Source organism: Acromyrmex echinatior, chromosome 1 (genome assembly GCF_024713525.1).
Source record: "Acromyrmex echinatior isolate Ae372 chromosome 1, ASM2471352v2, whole genome shotgun sequence".
Taxonomy (NCBI): Eukaryota; Metazoa; Arthropoda; class Insecta; order Hymenoptera; family Formicidae; genus Acromyrmex; species Acromyrmex echinatior.
The window spans coordinates 25,496,949-25,516,251 of NC_141852.1; the positions used below are offsets into that span (position 1 = coordinate 25,496,949).

The 19,303-nt window shown below is 39.1% G+C and overlaps 1 protein-coding gene across 7 annotated transcripts in view; it reads right to left on the minus strand.

The window, feature by feature from the left end:
- Nucleotides 1–19,303, minus strand: part of Prosap (SH3 and multiple ankyrin repeat domains prosap) — a 124,376-nt gene that overhangs the window by 46,122 nt on the left and 58,951 nt on the right. The window contains exon 1 of one of the 7 annotated variants that reach the window (XM_087413018.1): nt 2,028–2,478. The exons of the other annotated variants lie outside the window; for them this stretch is intronic. The gene's annotated coding sequence lies outside the window, so the exon portion shown is untranslated. Of the gene's footprint in view, nt 1–2,027; nt 2,479–19,303 lie in introns of those variants that run through there. 7 annotated transcript variants of the gene reach the window in all.

Sequence of the window (19,303 nt, forward strand, 5' to 3'; positions counted from 1 at the left end):
GATTGGTTAATCAGCAGATTAAAATTATCAATCAAAAAAATGAAAAATTAAGAAATAAAAAAATTAAAATGCGTGATTACAATTAATTTGGTAAAGTCAGATTCAAAGTTTCAATATTTAAATAATTTATCGGTCATATAAAAATAAATTACGAGCTGTCACCGATAAAAACATCACTTTGTACAACAATAAGCATGCATGGGAACAAAATCTACGCATGAAACTTTCAGATCGAAAAAGTTTTCTTGCAAAGTTCGACTGTTATAGCTCATATATTTGCGGAGAACTTCAATAATCGAGTGTAAAGATATTTTCGTAAAGCCTACGCGAAGGCGGTAATATGAAGATAATACAGTGATATTAAATTTATTAGACACGACAGATCTATAGGCGCATAACGAATCGCATCGCGTTCAAGTAACAGAAACGCGGAAGAGAGAAGAATGTTGTGCGGCAAAAAGAGAATCGATCTCGCGCCTAAGAGAAAGAAAGGCAATTCCCTCTTTTCTCTCCTTCGTTCCCTTGCTGAAAAACACCTGCCCTCGTGGGAATTTGTCTGTACAAATAGCCCTTTTCGTCTCATATGCCCAGCCCGAGAACAGGAAGTTTCGCTGCGATTTATTTACGTCGCCACGTCGGAAAATCGTCGTAGAGATTTGGCACAACAGAGATTACATAAGTAATTCTTCCGCCTGTGATTTATATCTGTTTGTTGAGATGATGATTAATGATATTTAAATTTTAATATGTTTTTTTACGAAACAGATTTGCATAGATATTATATACTAAAATTTTTTTATCAAAAGTAATTTTAGAAAAATGGTTTACTTTATAAGGAGCATTCAAATATATATATAAAACTAATTTTGTTAACATAAAACATCAAAGTAAGTAAGATAAAAGTAAGATAATTAAGAAATGTTGACATATTATTATTAAGGCTTGGTGAAAATCGATCAATTTGTCACGGTGCTCGGAAATTATCTAGAATAGCGCGCCCTTATTTTATTTTAACACTCGACCGGATGCTTTTCTGCGAAGTTGACTAATTGTTAAAAATGTCGAAGGCCATCGCTTGTTATCAGTGACTCGGAGATGATGATGCATTGAAAAAAAAAACATGAGAGTGTGGGTGGAGCAAGACAGAAATAGCGGAAAATAATTCCATCATTTATTGGGTGGTCGAAAGGTTAAGAGGGCGGCGTGTCGAGCTAAAAGGCTGCATAAATTAAATCTAAAATCGTGACATCGATACGGATATCAGTATTATTGAGTATTCATCCAGATTCTTTTATTAGCAGAGAAAGAAGTTCTATATACGTTGATCCATCCTACGCGTTGTTATTGTTTCACGGTTTTATTATCAAGCGCTTGAAATATTTCCTTGATAATGTCGAGAGCTCAAATACCGATTTATATTTGAAAAGTATCATTATCAAATATTAAGTATGATCAAGTATGATCAAGTATCATTATCAAGATAAGGGTAATCATTATTTCCTCTCTGCCTTCTATCGTTGTTGCGTAGAACGTAATGATAAAATCGTTTAAGCATTAGTAACATATTCATTGTTATATATTTTCTAAATTGAATAAAATAATAATAATTATACGATTAATCATTTAAATATATGACAAAATTGTAATTTATGACGGAAAAATTAAAAATATTGTCAAAATTTCGTATTATTTATAATTCAACGAAACACGAAATCTCCTCTCAATTTTGTTGAATATACATTATTCATGATAAAAGTACTTTAATAAAATCGTTCTAGAAATATTTGAATTTTTTGTTCTCAAAAAATCTTATACCTTAAATATAAATAAATGACATGTGTAAGTTTCTCAAATAATAATAAAGATGCAAATCTCTTTATCTTTTCAGTCTCTTTAGCATTGAAAACAAATTCTTGAATAGCATTCAATTGGAGATCCAATTCAGATAACTGAATTGGGAGTCTGATAACAATTAGAGAGGAATTCTCCAAAAGCACGTGTCAATACCGATACGTCTGGTGACTTACCCCTGGTTCAACGACCCTCGCATTCACGAGCGCGAGAGAAAACGGATGGGCGATTCTCTTCACGCTACCAGGGTTATCGCGCGGTATCGTCACCAGCGGCCATTGTCAAAAAACACCCCTGGAACGCACGAAGCATCACCACCAATATCGCACCGTATCGTTGTACCGCACCGCGTTGCGAAACGCGCTTCGAGGTGGTCGTACCTAAGCAATATGGCGACGACACGACCCCCAATATCGTTCGTCGTGTATTCCCGATTAGAGATGATTCGCGAACGTCGTCAGGACGAATTCTTCGATAAGGAGGGTGGTTCTCGCCGAGATTCACCGCCACCTTCCAACCGACGAACGTATCATCGGGGTAGGACAATGCTCGACGAAAGCGAAACGTACGACGACCAGCGGCGCCTCCAAGTGCGGGACCGAGCGTCGCGGGGTGCATCGCGCGACTACGGCGGGGTTCGAGGGGGCACCCCCGAGAGGGTGAAGCATCCCGCGGCGTAGATGGCGCCATGGCGCCGGTTTTCAGGAATTACGCTCCAGGGTTAGGTGCGAGGGGGTGAGAGAGAGCCTGGTGGTGGATGTTGGTCGCCTGGCAACGACGAGAGATCGACCGAGTGCTCTTCCCGCCCTCTCTCTTCCCTGGCCTTAGCGGCCGCCAAGAGGGTTGGACACCACCCCCACTCGTTGTTGTTTCCGCCGCTGGTACAGTGGTGGTGGTCCGCGGACGTGTGCGAAAGTAACTATGTATCGAGAGTCGCGGGCAAACGATTAGTCGCAATTGGGGGTGGAAGGTCAAGAGGAAAGCGGGCGTCTTGAAGGACATGTCTGTATATGGTATATAAATATATCTCGCGTCTGGGGTAGGTCGTTAAAGATAGCAATAATGAAATCGGGGCATTCAATGCCACTACCATAAAGATGTAGATAGTAAAGGGGAAGGAATGTATATTTAGTACAAATTCCGTACTAAAGATGAATATAAAATTATACGATAATTATGAAATGACATTTTAACGGTAAATTAAATTGTACTATGAAGTATCTGTTCTTTATTATTTTTTTAACATATGCAAACTACGTTCCATATGTTAAAAAAAAAAACTCTAGAATATATGTTCGGTATTAATTACTACAAATCATTGAGAGAGTTAAACCGAAATCGAATACTTTCGTATTTTAACATTTTATAATGGCATATAATGGAATAAAGATTGTAAGTATAGAAGGATTGTAAATATACCGATGACACAATATCCTCAATATGGTATTTTATCGACTATCCAGTGAAATATGAGGGGGCTCGATCGTCCGTTGTTTCGTCCATTCTCTCGCCGGCAAACATACCGAAAATGGCGTGTGGTATTTCACATTGTTGTTTTAAGACAGCTCGATCGATACCTTCGTCGCAATATCGGTACACACCCACATTGTTGCGTATCGATTCGCTTATAAATAAACAATCGCTTAGCTCTGATGTCTCAGGGAAAACTTTCGCTATGCTTTGGTTCGTGGACATTTTATAACATAACGAATCTCATTAGGAACGGTAATAGCGCCTTTTCTAGTCGTAACTCCATTTTCTGCGAGGTTACAAGACGGATTGCCGATGTTGTGCACCGTCGCCTTAAAAGTCCTCGCACATCCTACGGAAGCAGAGAGTAATAAATGGTTCGCAAAGATAAAAAAAGGAGATCCCGTCGTCCAGATGATTTATCGTGATTTCATCGTGGCGTCAAAGCGCCGCGATAACACTTTGTCTGATAAGGCAAGAAGGGATGAGCGTCTTATTGTCGTTTTCTTCGCGATTATGGATAACACAAAGACATGATTTACGCGTGGCTGTCCATTATTGTGTGATCGTGCGATTATCGTTATCTGATAATCATGTTTGTATACGACGAAATGCTTTTTGTGTCATTTATGAGATAACCATCGCGAACAACAAATATATTGATTACAAGTGCGCGCGCGCGCGCGTCGTGCCTTTCAATTATCAGATTACTTTATCATATTTACGCAACCAAAGTTATGTTCACAATAAACTGCGCAAAAATCATACGTGAAAAATCATAATAAATTTGTCAACATTTCGCATTTTTGAGGTATTTGATTTTACAGATTTCTGTAATTTGAATTCTACTTGTAGAAGAGAAAATTTTTTACTTTTCAGCTTTCACGTCGAGAAAGGATTATTGACCTACTTGAATACTACTGCATCAAGATATTTTACATTGCTGTTAAGGTTGTTAACAAGTAAGCTTTCAAGGAATTAAACTAAATGTTCCGGGAAAAAACGGGAGATTTCGCGAGAACGTCACTTCCTCAGCATCATCGCGCGGATGCAGGTACTCGACGATTTTTTTCGTTGCAGGGGAAGGAAGCGAAAAACTAACGCGAGTGCAAGGTACACTCGGATTATATCGACTCCAATTTAGTTCGTTCGTCGTTTGACCTCCATTCCAGATCGGCCACCCTCTCTCCGGCTTTTAATTTGCGGAGGATGTGACGTTCCCTCGATGAATCTCATCGGGGATGTCCCTCTCGACCAGTGCCGTTAAACCGGAACAATTTAGCATCGAGGACGATGGAATGGCCACCCCCCATTTTTATCAACACTTCACATTATAGATTTAATTGTAACTCAATCAAAGGAAGTTCTAGAATAAAGTGTTTTTTATTTATACAATCCATCGTTGGAATTCCAATTGCATAACTCAAAAAATTACGAATGGACATTCGAGATATTAATCTACCAAATTCAATTGCTAAATTAAAAAGTGAAAACGATTTTATTTGATGAGTTTTCTCTCAGTTTATCATAATATTGAGCATTATTTATAAGATATTGTTGACGAGACATTAAAATAATAGACGTATAATCTAAAATTTATATAGTTCCTAACAGTTTACCAACTTCGTAAGTTACGCGCTGATTACGCGCTGAGAAGATTCTTTTCTTTCTCTTATAATTTCTTTAATAATGCTTCCTCAAAGTAATTAATAGTTTCAGAAGAATGACGTGATACACAATAAAGAAATCTATCCATTTAGTGATGGATCGTACAGTGATGGATCATTAAATACGTAAATCTATTCAAACGGTTAGTTAAGTATTAAGATTATAATAAAAGATGTAAGACGTTATATTATTACCAATTATCGAAATATTTTTACAAGCATCATAAAATAAATTAACGTAAGAAATCACAAGAGCATAAAAGAACTTCACGCTTCTGAACTCCGTTGTCTTTGAAAATACAGAGAGAGAGAGAGAGAGAGAGAGAGAGAGAGAGAGAGAGAGAGAGAGAGAGAGAGTTCGGAAGGTTCCAAAGTTGACCTGTTTCCGCTTTCCGAGCATCATCAGTCCATTAATTTAAAGGGATAAAACGAGGGTCTGCTCTGCAAGGGGTTTAGTTGAGAGACGAGTGTATGACGTATATTTGATGTTTGATCGATTGATCATGATACATCTATCGCAATCTTTTATACGGCCACTAAGGATCTCTGCTTGTCAGCGAATATAGAACCTTCTTGGCCGTATCATTAACTTGTCAATCCTTTTATCACACATCAAATCAATTTCAAGAAAATAAAGATACATAAATAATAACTTAATATATATATATCAGGCACATTATTTGACAATTCATGAATAACATTTCACAAGAATATAATACTTAGTAACAATATTTTTTATGTATTTTTACATTATGTGCTTTTTTTTAAATAATGAAAAAGTTTCAACGTAATGAGCTCTCTATCTATTACTTGCAAGTATCGATAACTGCATTCACCGTTACGTGAGGCTTTTCACCTCGCATTTGCATCTGTTTAAACGAATAAATAATCCCACGGTACGGCGCGGCGATATTCTTCGCCGTCTCGGTCCCGGCCCAAGTCTACATTTCCCACTTCCCGGTACAAGGAAGAAAGAGCCAGGAAGTCAACCGTGAGACAGGAAGGTCGTACCATCTAAGTTTAGAGTGTGTTTAGTCACCTACCGCGGCTACCTACAACTTTTCCACCTACAACTCCGCCCTTTTATCTGCCGAGGTCCGCAAGGGGTCGTTAACGACTTCCGTGTATCCAATGAAACCCTTTCAACGATAATTTTGAAAATTTGTATCTCGCGAATTGGCACATAGGAAAAATCAAATCGTTATTCGATTTACACGCAAGTCAATTCCGCACGTCAGTCTCACATCGTTTAAAGTATCCAATTTTTCTTCATAAAAATAAAAATATTAGATACGTAAAAGTAATCCTTCCTGTTTCTTTTCAAATAAAGTTACCATTTTACATTCGCACCATCATTACTCAACAATTTCTTCACACTTCATTTCTTTCAAAACCATGGCAGAGAGTGAGAGTCTTCCACGAAAAATACTGCGTGAAATTCCGTTGTCTGAGGAGAGTATCATGGTACGTGTGGTACGTAGGATTTGTCTGCCGGCTGTTTCACAGTGTTAATATATATCTCCGCCGGTTATTCCAATATCCGTTGTCTACTCTAGACGATGATGCAAGCGTTTGCACTTCCCGCGCGCGGCTGGCATACGTTCTCGTCTATCTGCCGCCGTCTATCTATCGTGTCCCGAAGGAAAACCTGAATCACGAAATCCTCCGGGTGCTCTCTCTTTCTCTCTCTCTCTCTCTCTCTCTCTCTGAGAAAGGCGAAGCAGCTGCGGCGGCAGCTTCATACAGAGTCGGTACGTACGCGCGCGCGTGCAACGTTTAAACGTCCCCGTATCTCTTCGGCGTGTGTTTGTGCGTGGGTGTTAAGCGGGTGCAGGAAGGAAAGGTGCGGGGGACAGGCGAGGGGGAGGTTGGGGGCACGGGATAAAGGAGTAAAATCGCGTTGTGTGGATGTGGGTAAGCGGGGACTGTAAATATCGCGTCGTTGTGCTGCCTACCTCGCGCGCAACGGGGAGGCACGTCCGGTATATATGGTATATCGCCTTATGCGCGTCTCTCGTTCTATCGTGGAGCTGTGGAGACCGGACAGACGAACAGGCCATTGGATGAAAAATATCCCACTAAATTGATAAATTATAGCCGCTTTAAATCAGCCAGATGCGGGGTCCGTTCTACTGCGGCTGACAGAGAGACAGCTGGGGCCTGATTTAGGTAGCCATTCTGGATAACTCCCCGATAATAACTCTATTGTAAACGATAATCGGGGAAACTTTATGATGAAGTTTTTAATGGCTTTCCTAGTAATTGTGTGTGAAATTTTTTCGAAAACAATTTAAAAATTAGAAAGAATTACGATCAAATTTAATTGGAATTAAATAGTAAGAATAATAATAGTAAGAACGAATCTATCGAAACTTGTATAAGAATCATATGTACGAGAAAACAAATTATCATGAATAAGGCTAATTAAATTTGAGAAATAAGCAGTATTCCGTTCTCCCCTTATATCAATTTTTTACGAGTATATCTGCAATCGCACCAATTGAAATATAAATCTTTGACGGAGGGATCGTTAAATCACGATTACTCTATCGAAAAGTTCTTTGCTATTTGTCGTTAAGACGAATCTTCCGCAATAGGCGTACAAATCGAGATTTACGGCCGAGACGATAACGGCCGAAACTCTGCGCTCTCTTGCGACACGGACAATGTAAGAGATTGCGTCACATATCGGCCGAGAATCGATGGCTTCGAGGCAAATCGAGGCCCAATCCGAAGAACTCGGACTGACGTTCCCGGAGGGGGCGCGGCACTTTCTCTCATCGGAGTTCCAGGGCAACGTGGAATCGAGGAAACTCCTCACGAATATCCGCACTTCGCTCCTCGTAGCCGTCCCCATGTCTGCGAAGTTATCTCGCCTCACTTAAAATTCAATTTAACCAAAGTGGGAAATATATTCGCAGTCTGCCTAGTGCACATAGTTGGGCACATAAAATATTTCATCTCGCGAGAATTCATAAAATAAGAATTTACATATTATCTCTAATATTTTTTCCCACATTGATGTTTAAACGAATAATTTCGAAATTTAAAATACGTATCGACTGCTATCACTAAACTTTCATCAAGAAAAGTATGAATTTGTTAAGATACTCGTACTGAACACTGAAGAAGGCGATACACATTTAAGGCGATAAGATTTATCATGTATATGTAAAATAATTTTAGATAAAGTAACTATATGTAAAAAAAAAAAAAGAATAACATATTGTAGCAATTAATACTTTACTCTGATCTTTCTCATCTCATTTATGTATTTTTAACAACCTTGATACATCCCCGATCTCGTAAGTTTTTGCTTGAATTAGGGATGCGTACGCGCACGGGGAAACTATGGGAAAAGAGAAAATTAGGAACACAATCGGCAAAAGCGACAACGGACTAGGCGCGGTATGAAGAAAGAGGAAGAATACAACGACCGAACAGAAATTCCATCGTCAACCGGTCGGGGCTTGCAATAGAATCGGGGGGTTCCTTTGACCGGTTGCACGTTCGCGCGAGCCTGCCTGACCACTTGTGATTCATTTTACGCAATAAGCCTTCGCTCGCGCCATGTATGCAATTCCATTTGTTTTCTGTGCGTCTCTTTTCCAAGTCTCGCGCGAAACGCGGGATTTGCCGCGGCAAAACTCCGAGGAACGTACGCTATCTTTTCCTTTTCGCTAAAGGAAAGCAAAATTCTTCCCCTTAAGATCTTTAAAATTTTAACATATATTTTAATATAACACATATATATATATATATATATGTAGATATATATTTTTTTTATTCAATGTAAAATTAATCTAAATATTACATACATAGTAGGATAAAAAGACACACTGCACTCTTCCACGTATCTTTAATTAATCCTACTGTTTCATGCAAAATCGAAACTTAATGTTTCTCGATTTATGTTGCGGAAATTTTCTGAATGATAAACTAACTCCGGACTAACTTTAAGATTTTAAACAGTTGCTCTTGATTTGATAACTTCATGTGATTTGCTCAACGAGACCATGAGACAGTTCTATTAAACTACACGTCCACGTAAGCTCAGACATATGTTACATCATCATGCTACAAATTCGCATCATTAAATACAATGGAGAATGGTTCAAGTACGCGTGGACAGATAACTATAAATCTCACTTATCCACTCAAAAAATTACATGCTTAGAAAAAATTCATTTGTGGTATCGTGAAAATCGAGCATTGATTTATTAGTTCTGTCGTATAAAACTGATTATGTCGCGAGAAAAATGCTTTCCAGTCGAGACGTTAGCGAGTTTTTGGCAACGGTTAACAGACGTAAGCATGGAAGTCAAGAAGGTGCGACCTTATTCCTGTCACGTACTTGGCAAGTGCCCAAGTCTTTCTGGCTATATCCTTAACCAAGGAATAAGGACTATTTTAAATGTCAGGCATTCGTCTTCTCTATCTTGACTCGTGAAAATGCTCATCTCGAAAAAAAAAAGACTGTTTTGTGAGCTTCATTTTTCATGTGCAAGTGAATATATCGTATTCCGACAGCCACTCTGAGAAAGTTTAATTAAAACATCCTGTTTGAAGTACAGAATACACGTAAACCTCTGCCTTACGGCGATTGATACAGGGTTCTTTCACCTACAATTTCAAACCTCATAATATCAATCGTATAGATTCTTGTACAATCCACTAAAATTTTTTACTTAGGATCATAATGACCAGTTACTACAGTCGAGGGTTAATATTGACATAACGCTTTCTCAATGCGAAAATTATTTGACGGATTGCGTCAACGTTTTACATATATAATAAGTAACGAATTCCAAAAGGAGCAATTATTATACGATTGCCACATATCCTAAGTACAGGACATTGAGCTGTTATATTGTAAAATTAAAATTTGTAATATTTTTTATAAATTCTAAATTCACGACTATTATGTGCGACCAACTTAGATTCTCTCGCAATGATCGTAGTATTGACGATCTCTATTGAATAAATGCTACCGCATATGAGAGCTCTTTTGAAGTACCCTCGAAAATACTTCTCTCTGACTCTCGCAGCGTACCCTACTTTATTATACCGTCGTCGTCCCGACGAGTGAGTGCGGTATATTACTCGATGACCGAGCGGCTACCTATTACGATAAATGCCCGGCGCGCGCGATCTGGCCAGATCGGCGGGGCCGACTCCCTAAGACGGTGAAATATTTCCGCGATAGCCGTAACCTTTCGCCATGGCTTCCCACGCCTCTCGACGAGCATGTCCCACCTCGCCCGTGATTGACCACCGGGTGAACGAAACACATTCAGCTGATTGTGAGCTAAATCGGTATTATCGTGTAAAGTTGGCCCCACAATTAAAAAAAAAAAAAATAATTAATTTGCTACAGCTCATACGATTCCTCGTTGTTTGTACATGCATGCACATTTCGAATTTTTGTTTGCATAATTGTTGTTTTTCATCCAAGAAAAAAATGCTCCATAAAAAATGGAACATAATATTTAAGAATTTTATTGTAGAAGTAAAGTATATATCCTAAATGCAGTATTAAAATATATATACTATATAGGTTTTTTGTAATATATATATATTAAAGTATCTAAAAAAAATTTAGCATTCTTCCTGTACAAAAGAATTAATAGCATTTGCATTTTTAATTTAAAATTTGTCTGTATATAATTGATGTTGATACGATCTAATATTAACATATAGTCTGGACCTCATAAAACATATCGGCGAGCTAATGATTTACAAATGACGTCCTAAAGAAATTAACCATCCTCTAGACCTGCAAGTCAACTTAGCCCTTCTTATCAACTACACAACACGTAAATTCAAGGCTCGGTTCAGCCAAAATACCCTAGTCGGTCCGCGAGCTGCACCGCTGCAGTATTATCCTGGAGGATTTATGCGGCTCCTTTCCCAAATGCATTCATCATTCCGTGGTGTCAGCGGCTCGCTTTCAGCCCGGTCTTCGTCCTCCTTTTACCTCCTTGCTTCTCCGATTCCTCTCCATCTCTTTCTCTCTTGTCCGCTTCCCTTAGCCTTTGCCAAACTCTCGGCCTCCTACTTTACACAACACGCACGAACATCGCCACAGTGCTCACTCTCGCTCTCATCCAAGTCCTCCGTCTTTTTCCTTTCTTCCTCAACTTCCCTTCGCGCCTGCAACGCGGCAGTGCTTCTTGTTCGTTTTTGGCATTCACGTCCTCCTCTCTGCTTCCTCATCTTTTTTTTTTTACATCATCATATAGTGGCGCGGCCCTTTTCGGGCTCAGGCATAAACAGCCGCGTATCGGGACCACCCTGTGATGCTGGATCCCCATGATTCTTTATAACGCTTGTAACGGGTATTGTGACGCTCCTCGGGACACCCTCTTTCCAAACGTGATATATATGAAAGTTGCAAGACGATAACGCGTGCAAATGTCGACGACCAGTTTTATCAATTTGAGATAAACATATAATTAAAAGCACACTCAAGAAATAATAAATATTATAAGTTGTCATTAAGAAGTTGTCATTATACTCATTGTCATTCAATTAATTAATAACGTACATAATTCACATAGTCTAATTAAAAATTTAGTTTCGCGAATACTACATGAACCTACATGATAACCTTGAGCTTTGATTGAAATACAACACTCAACCTTGTGCATATGAAATATCATGTATTTTAATGCATTCGAATAATCCATAACCAAATGAGAAAACGTATAAAAATAATTGGAGAAATCATATCGCTTTGCGGCAAGCGCAGGCGAGAGATGCGAACTCTCGTTGTTAAATGTGATCGTCATTACGTGGCTCTCGGATACGTCTCGTAATTGCAACGCGGTTCATTTACGGGAGTGAGTTCATGCAACCGCGAATCATTTCGTCCGACCGTCCGTCTCTCACTATTCTTACGCAAATCCGATCGCCGCTTCGTTCATAGCCCAGCGAAACTCTCGACGGTCAATGCTCGCCATCCGGCAGGTCCGAAATTTGCATTTAAAACCATAGCTGCAGGCGCCAAAATGAAAAAGGCAGCTTCTCGCGCAGTTTGACGAGCGCAGATGCACCGGCTAAAAAAAAAAAAAAAAATCGCGCGGTTCGATGGAGACGGAAAAAGAAAAGCAAGAAAAGAACGAAACCATGCTGTCGATGCATCAGCGGGATAAAGAAACGCCGGATTGTCTTCGGGGGTTTAAACAAGCGGTACGATTCTCCAACGAAAAGGCTAAAGGTGGATGCAGCGGGAACGATGTATCATTAGAACAGCGTATCGATATCGTTGCAAAACCATGCCACTTTTCTCATATTCGAGATTAATGCCACCGAGTTCATAAAAATGCGATGACTTGAATTGACGTACTTTCGAACGTATTACAAGTTACTGGAATTACAATTATGGCCGACGAAATATCATTAAGTTGCACAAATGTATTTCGTGTAATTTCCTTTAACGCGGAATAAATCTCTTGTCACAAGTGAAACAGCCAAACAGCCCACGTTCTCCGGAGTACCGGTGCAATTTCATTTCCGGATTCCATCAGCTCGACTGATTATTTTAACAGAGAGAACGGATGGGGAGCGCGCGAGAGCGGGTGAAAGGAGACGCGCAAGAAGGGAAGAGAAAATGTGACAGGAAAAGGCGGTTACGTACTTTCGTGAAAAACAAAACGCAGGGACCGCAGGGGCGTCTGGCAACGTGTCTTTGAATAGATAAGGAGGAGAAGAAGAACGGCAAAAGATAGAATAGAAGGAACGAGAAGAGGTGGGGGGAGGCGAGGGGAAGGAACAGAAGGGACAGAAGTTCCGGTGGAGGGCCGGAATATAACGCTAGCAATGCTGGCACGACGTCGCGACATCTTACAACCACGAAGAAGCACCCGTGCACAATTTATTGGCTGAAGAGTCGAGAATTTATGCGGAGATTCGCGCTGGCAGGTGGTTCTACTCGCGATGAAAAACCGAAATTTCTCTCCAACTCTCTTTTCTCCCTCGTCGCTCGATTCCCGTCTTATTCTTCATCTCTCTTTATTCGCGACTCTCTTTACATGAGTGAATTGCAAGGAAACTGGAGAGGTCAGCGAAACGTTTTGGTAAATGCGATTAATATCTGACATCCGACTCGAGTGTTTGATCTCTAGGCTTCTCTCGAATAAATTTACATCTCGCTGAATACAAGACTGGAGAACGCCAAGACTTCGGAACTTGAGCTCCATCCTATTCTCGTGTCACGAAATTGAATTGTAATTTAGATGAAAGAATTGTGTCTCTCTGCTAAAATTCACTTGTATTGGGTTAGATTACATCCTATAACTTATGCTTAATATTTTTAATCATAGCAACATGGCATTTTTTTCGACTCTGTTCCTCTTATTAAAAGACCACAAGGGAGAGATTTTTACACGTAAAATCGGATAGGAGGATGCTGGTACGAGCTGATAAGAAACGATATTCTGGCGCGTCCTCGGGGTGGCTGGGCGGCAGCGGCGACGACCAAGGAAAATGCGGAAAAATAAGATGAAATAAAAAAAGCAGTAAAGCAATGGTAAGAGTGGAGGGGATGGGAAGTTTTGCTTCTATCGTTTGTACGGTGCTCACCTTGTTTTCCCACCCGTGGTATTCATTTCAAGGACAGGAGAAACATTTCGATCGGTTGTAAGGAAGATTCCCGGCGAAGATTTTCTGCGGGGCAGCTAGCAAAAGGATGCACTAAATCTTGCCCGGATATCTCGCGAGTATATCAGAGTCAGTGTGGCAGCGGGGTGCCCGATACAGCCACTCTCGATGCTGCGCGCTCCGCACATCGCAGGACGAAGGAGAGAGGCTAAGAGAAAGACTGAGAGAGATGGGAGAAAGATAGCAGAAATGGCGAGAGAGAGAGAGAGAGAGAGAGAAATGCTGGTTGCGGTCGTCGCTGCTGCCGTTGCACCGTCGTCGTTACATCCCGTTCCTCCACTTCGATCAGGTATGTATCGACCGTTACCGAGACTGCCGCCGCCTCGCGTACACACATTATTACGTTCCGGTCTGTAGTTCGAAAAATACCATTGCGAAAAAAATTACATGAAATAGGCTAAGACGGCCGAATCGCCAATCGAGCAGGTAGCGCGGAGGAACTTCACGTTTTACATCGACATCGCCTCTTTGTGGCTAATTTATTGCCCAGATCGAGTTATCCCCTTTTACGATAAGCCGGACAAGACCTTTGGTATCGTCGATTACGTTTTGCAGAACGAGATTGTCAACCGACGGATTTTACTTTCAAGATATGCCAGTGCATTTGTCTACAGATAATAATTAAGTGTTTATATATTGATATACGTTACAATCACGTATATTATAGGAAAGAATGCTCGATATCATGTATATCGAGTTTCGATACGGCCCTGAGTTCAGTGCACCGAGTTAGAAGCGTTCGCCAATACAATGGAACTGTGACCCCGCCTGACCCAGCCGGCCGAATCTCAGGGATAACACCATCTCGTTGTTAAAGCTATCCTAACCACCTTGCTCGCATGGCGAAAAGCTAAACGAGATCAAAGTAGGCAAGTAGAAGGGAGATGTAGTATTATATTCACGCCTCGACAATTTTCCTCTAAAACGAGGCAAATTAATTCATTCACGTATATTTATCGAACATTAATATTAAAATAATTTTAAAATAAAAAACATTCAGATAGAAAAAATATTTGCTATATGTATGTACAAATATGTGTGTATGATATAAAAATATTTGATTCACATTTATTAATTTAAAAAAGATTAAAATTTAATATACCATTTGTTATTGAGCTTAAATTAATTTTCAAATAATTAAAATGGATCAACGTATTTTTGAATTTAAAAAGTTATAAAATATTTATATTAATTTCGTGCTTTTGTAGCTTCAATTACATCACAGTGATGTAAACCGCAATTAAAAAATAACGATTATCAATCGCATTGATAGGCACGTGACTGTAGGATCTCATCGCATCGACCTTGAAATTCAGAAGAGCCAGACATTTATTCGAGAAGGGGAGAGTGGTTTGGCCAGAAATTTAAAGTGTTGTCACCTCGTCGCTCGTCTGGCGATCCATCATAGCGCGATGAAAGAGCACACACACACACACACACACATTTCACAATGTAAGCGCGTAAAAAATATGCACGGGACGAATAATACAACGATCTACGTGATAAATTGATGTTCCTCGTCTTGTCACTAAGATTTTAATTTCGCACTTACGTTACATTCGGAAAAAAATATCATCTACATCGTTTTTGCACCGAAATACTGTAGCTAAGACAGGAACTTTTAGAGAGACAAATAATCGTTTCCTATCCTGCTGAACCGCAACCCCAAAGTCCGTCCCTCCCACGTCACAACCTTATCCTGTCAGTCTTCTCGTACGAGCTTCCATAATCTTTTTCTGTCGTTCACTCTCCCTTTTTTTTTGGCCTATTCGACAGGGGTCTCGTTTGATCGTGATCGTTTTATTTCACAGCCGGCCACACTTTGATCCCTCATCTCTTTCATCTGCGCATCACGCCACTCATCGCCATTGCGCTTTTCTCTTTTCCCATAGGATTTCTGCACTTTGCCATTTTGTCATACTTTAAATATTGGAATCAAAATGCATAAAGCGCTTTTCTAGTAATACATTCTATATAAAAGGTAAGATTGTATTATGTGCTATTAAATCAAAATAAATTTTTTTACAAGATATTTCCAAACACACGGAATTAATAGATTATATCATTCTGACTTAATAAGTTTTATGCTGCGTGCAAAATTTTTGCATGAATTATCTTCTCAAAATATTCATGCAACGTTAACGATCTCGCAAATGGTCTATTATGTTTCGTTTGAAATGGTGCAGGTAACCCCTCTCATAGTTCATTAAAAAATAATAATAACAGAAATATTACAGAGAAATTGACAAGAAAATGACAGTATTCCAATAATATGTTAACATGTCCGGAACCTTCGTTTAGCTAAAGACCATCGACATAAAGAAATCGTCTCATCCTACTCTTCTCAGTCGATCTTTCATATCATTGCGCTCGAGTCCCCAAGACGAGTTTTCGCGATATCGAGTTTCCTTCTCGACGTTCGGCCCAAAGTAGGAAAAAGAAAGATCGCCGTACGATGGATCGCAGGATAATCAAGAAGAATGATAAGTGGCGTAACGCTCACAGTAAAGATCGATGCAGAATGAACGATTTTTGATGGGATGGGCTTTTTTGTCGATACTCGTTACAACGCTTACTTAAAAAGAAAAGAATAAATTCACCCTCGTGAAGCTCTCTCGAGCAATTTTGTGCGAGGCGAGTCTTTCTTTTCAATATTTTGTAATATCTTCTTTAATATATTTATATCCTGATAATAAAGAAAGATTCATTTTTTATTATATATTTGAAATATAAATATAATTATAAAATTCAAATTTAATTCAATGACATTAGCCGAAATGGTAATTATTAAAATTTTTTCAGAACATTATATATTTATATCTCAGAGGAGACGCGTTGCATGTATAAAAACGAGATCAGACCGCGCCCTTCCAGCCGTAGAAGTTACTGTGACAGAGAAACCGGAAGCGTACCGGCGCAGCGGAAGTTTGGGGGCTGAACGCGATCCTATTTCTGCAGTCGCGTTTCGGTGGTAGTATTACGACGGATGTGGCAAAACTGTACAGTCGTGACTCAAAAAGACGCTAGCGATGAATTCTGCAAGAAGAGAGGCAACCAGAGACGACTCATAAAATACACCGCTTTCCTGTCTCTCAGAGATATATTTATAAGAAATATTTAAACAAACATTTCATATTCATGTGAATAAATAAAATTAAAGCTGGAAAAATTAATTTATTCTTATTATTGTTTTATATCTGCACCTGTATTAATTAAATTGAAAAAAATTACGGTTTACCACAATATAAGTAACTTCGACGAAGCAACACGCGATGGAAAATTTCTTGACAATCAAGGCGATTAAAGTAAAACTGCATAAGTACATGGAATTTATCGCTACCGCTACTTGATATACCATATATGCTCGATATACCACGTCTAATTTCCTTAATACGAACTATCTATTAGCCGAGTGTTCCGCTGTTACATGCGCGTGTATAAAAACGTGCGCGCGTGAAATAGGAGCACGAGTGTATACGGCGTGCGCGGACATTATACCTCTACGCATGAAGTGCTTAATGCAATTACATTTCACTCAGTAACTCATTTCCGTGTTACTAATTAACGGTCATCGTGGAGTGCAGATAAGCGCGACGATCCAATCTGATATCAAATAAGCTTTCTTCGTAATAAGATGGATTGTAATACGAAAATATTGTAAATTACATAAAAACCGTACATTAAATTAACGTGGAACAACGTAAAGGGGACTCTCGAAGTCTAGCGAGGGCAAGACTATCGGTTTAGTGACCCGAGTTCAATCTCTGCCGTTCACCTTTGGATTGTTCTTTGCGATATGTAATACTATAGCGCTATTGGATAGTCCGCGAGTCACCATGCAACTTCTCTTCTTTAATTATTGGGCGTAACTTTTAGTGACAGGCATGCGAGAACTATTAATGTCTAGTTAAACAGTTATAATAAAAATTTAACATAATGAGAGAGAGAGAGAGAGAGAGAGCGAAATATTATTTGCTTGAACTAAAGAAACACATATATAGAAAATTTGAAAATTATATTATAGCTTATGTCATTTTTAATTTTACAAGAAATATGGAACATTTAAAGAATTAATTGCAATCATGTAAGCCCACTTTTCCAAGAATTCGAAAATTAGTTTTAAAGTTGAGAAGACTGAATCTAAATTAATTTTCTCAAGTTCTTCAAAAAAGTAAGTTTAATCACGTTGCAGAAGAACTTTATACTTCCTCTTTTACTTGACTAAGATGCACAACACCGTTCTTATTTCCAAGCATTAATATATATGAGAGGAAGAAATGAAAATTGGAGACTGTCCTCGTCGCCCGACAACACGGACAACTTTACGGCCGGCCCTGCTGCTCCGGACCAGACTATTGATCCTGACCGGGGATGAGGGAGACGACGGAGAGAAAACAGAGAGAAAGAGGCGAATAGAAGTAAGGGGTGCCACTCCATATTATTAACCCGTCGTGAACTCGTCTCCGTCATATAAATTTCGCGGCATTCCATTTACGCCCAGCTTCCCACCCCGCACGTTCCAAGTACGCGAATGGCAAAACGACTTTTCGTCAAACGACTGATGAGTTCTGGGTGCGAGGGACACGAGGGATCCGTAAATCCAATTGCGAAAATCCTGAATGTCGATGAAGAAACTAATCCTGTTGTCGCAGCACTGGTCCGTCCAGTATTCAATTACGTAATCTCAAAATCTAGAGATATCTACATTCGTGTGAACTCATTACAATATGATTATGGTAAAGATGTCAACGGTCATGATTAATTATGATAAATATTTACATGTCCCTGCTTGACAAATGACGAAATCTAGAATATATAAAAAATTAAGTGCCTATACGAGATTAAGATAAAAGCAAAAAATTAAGGAGTGGTAGATCTTTTTCGGATAACATATGTCTTTTTTGTTTAATGTGTCATGAAGGATAGATCCTGACTCGGGATAGATCCACCCACTCGATTCTTTTTTAATCAAGAGTTACAGGTAACAAATGAGTTTTAGTTTTCGATATCTTGTTCCATCCATGTCATCCAATTAAACTAGACTGTTTCGTTTCCTCTTCAAATATTTATTACACTATTCATTCGCAAAAACCTGTATATGTGAGTGCATATGATGTATAGATGTATGTGAGTGTCCGCGGTATATTCAGCTCGAGTTCGTGGGTTCGCTAAGCCCAAATGACTGTGCGGATCAGTCATCCCTGCGGGATGCAATACTTGTCATACTAGATTTTAGTGCACAGCCATCTACGCGGTCGACTTAATTTTCTGCTCATGTAAAACGTCATCGCGATTAACCTCGCTAGATTTCCCAGAAGGCAAAATAAACGAGAAAATCAAATCGATAATAACTATTCGATAACCTAACATTATTAAATTTCACATGCAATATTTAACGACGCAAAGAAATATATCAAGAATTTATGAAACTTTACTTTTTCAATATGAAAAAATATAAGAATAAAAACACTAAATTTTATATTCATGCAAGAATTATGATGACGTTATACAAATATCACACTCATATTTCTTGAATTTTTTCTCGACCTAGCAATACATCAAAGATGCGAAGAAAATATGACGAACGTTCATTGAACTATCGTTCAGCTGAGCGAGTAATATCTCGATCGTTAGCCTTTCTCGGGTCAAACAAA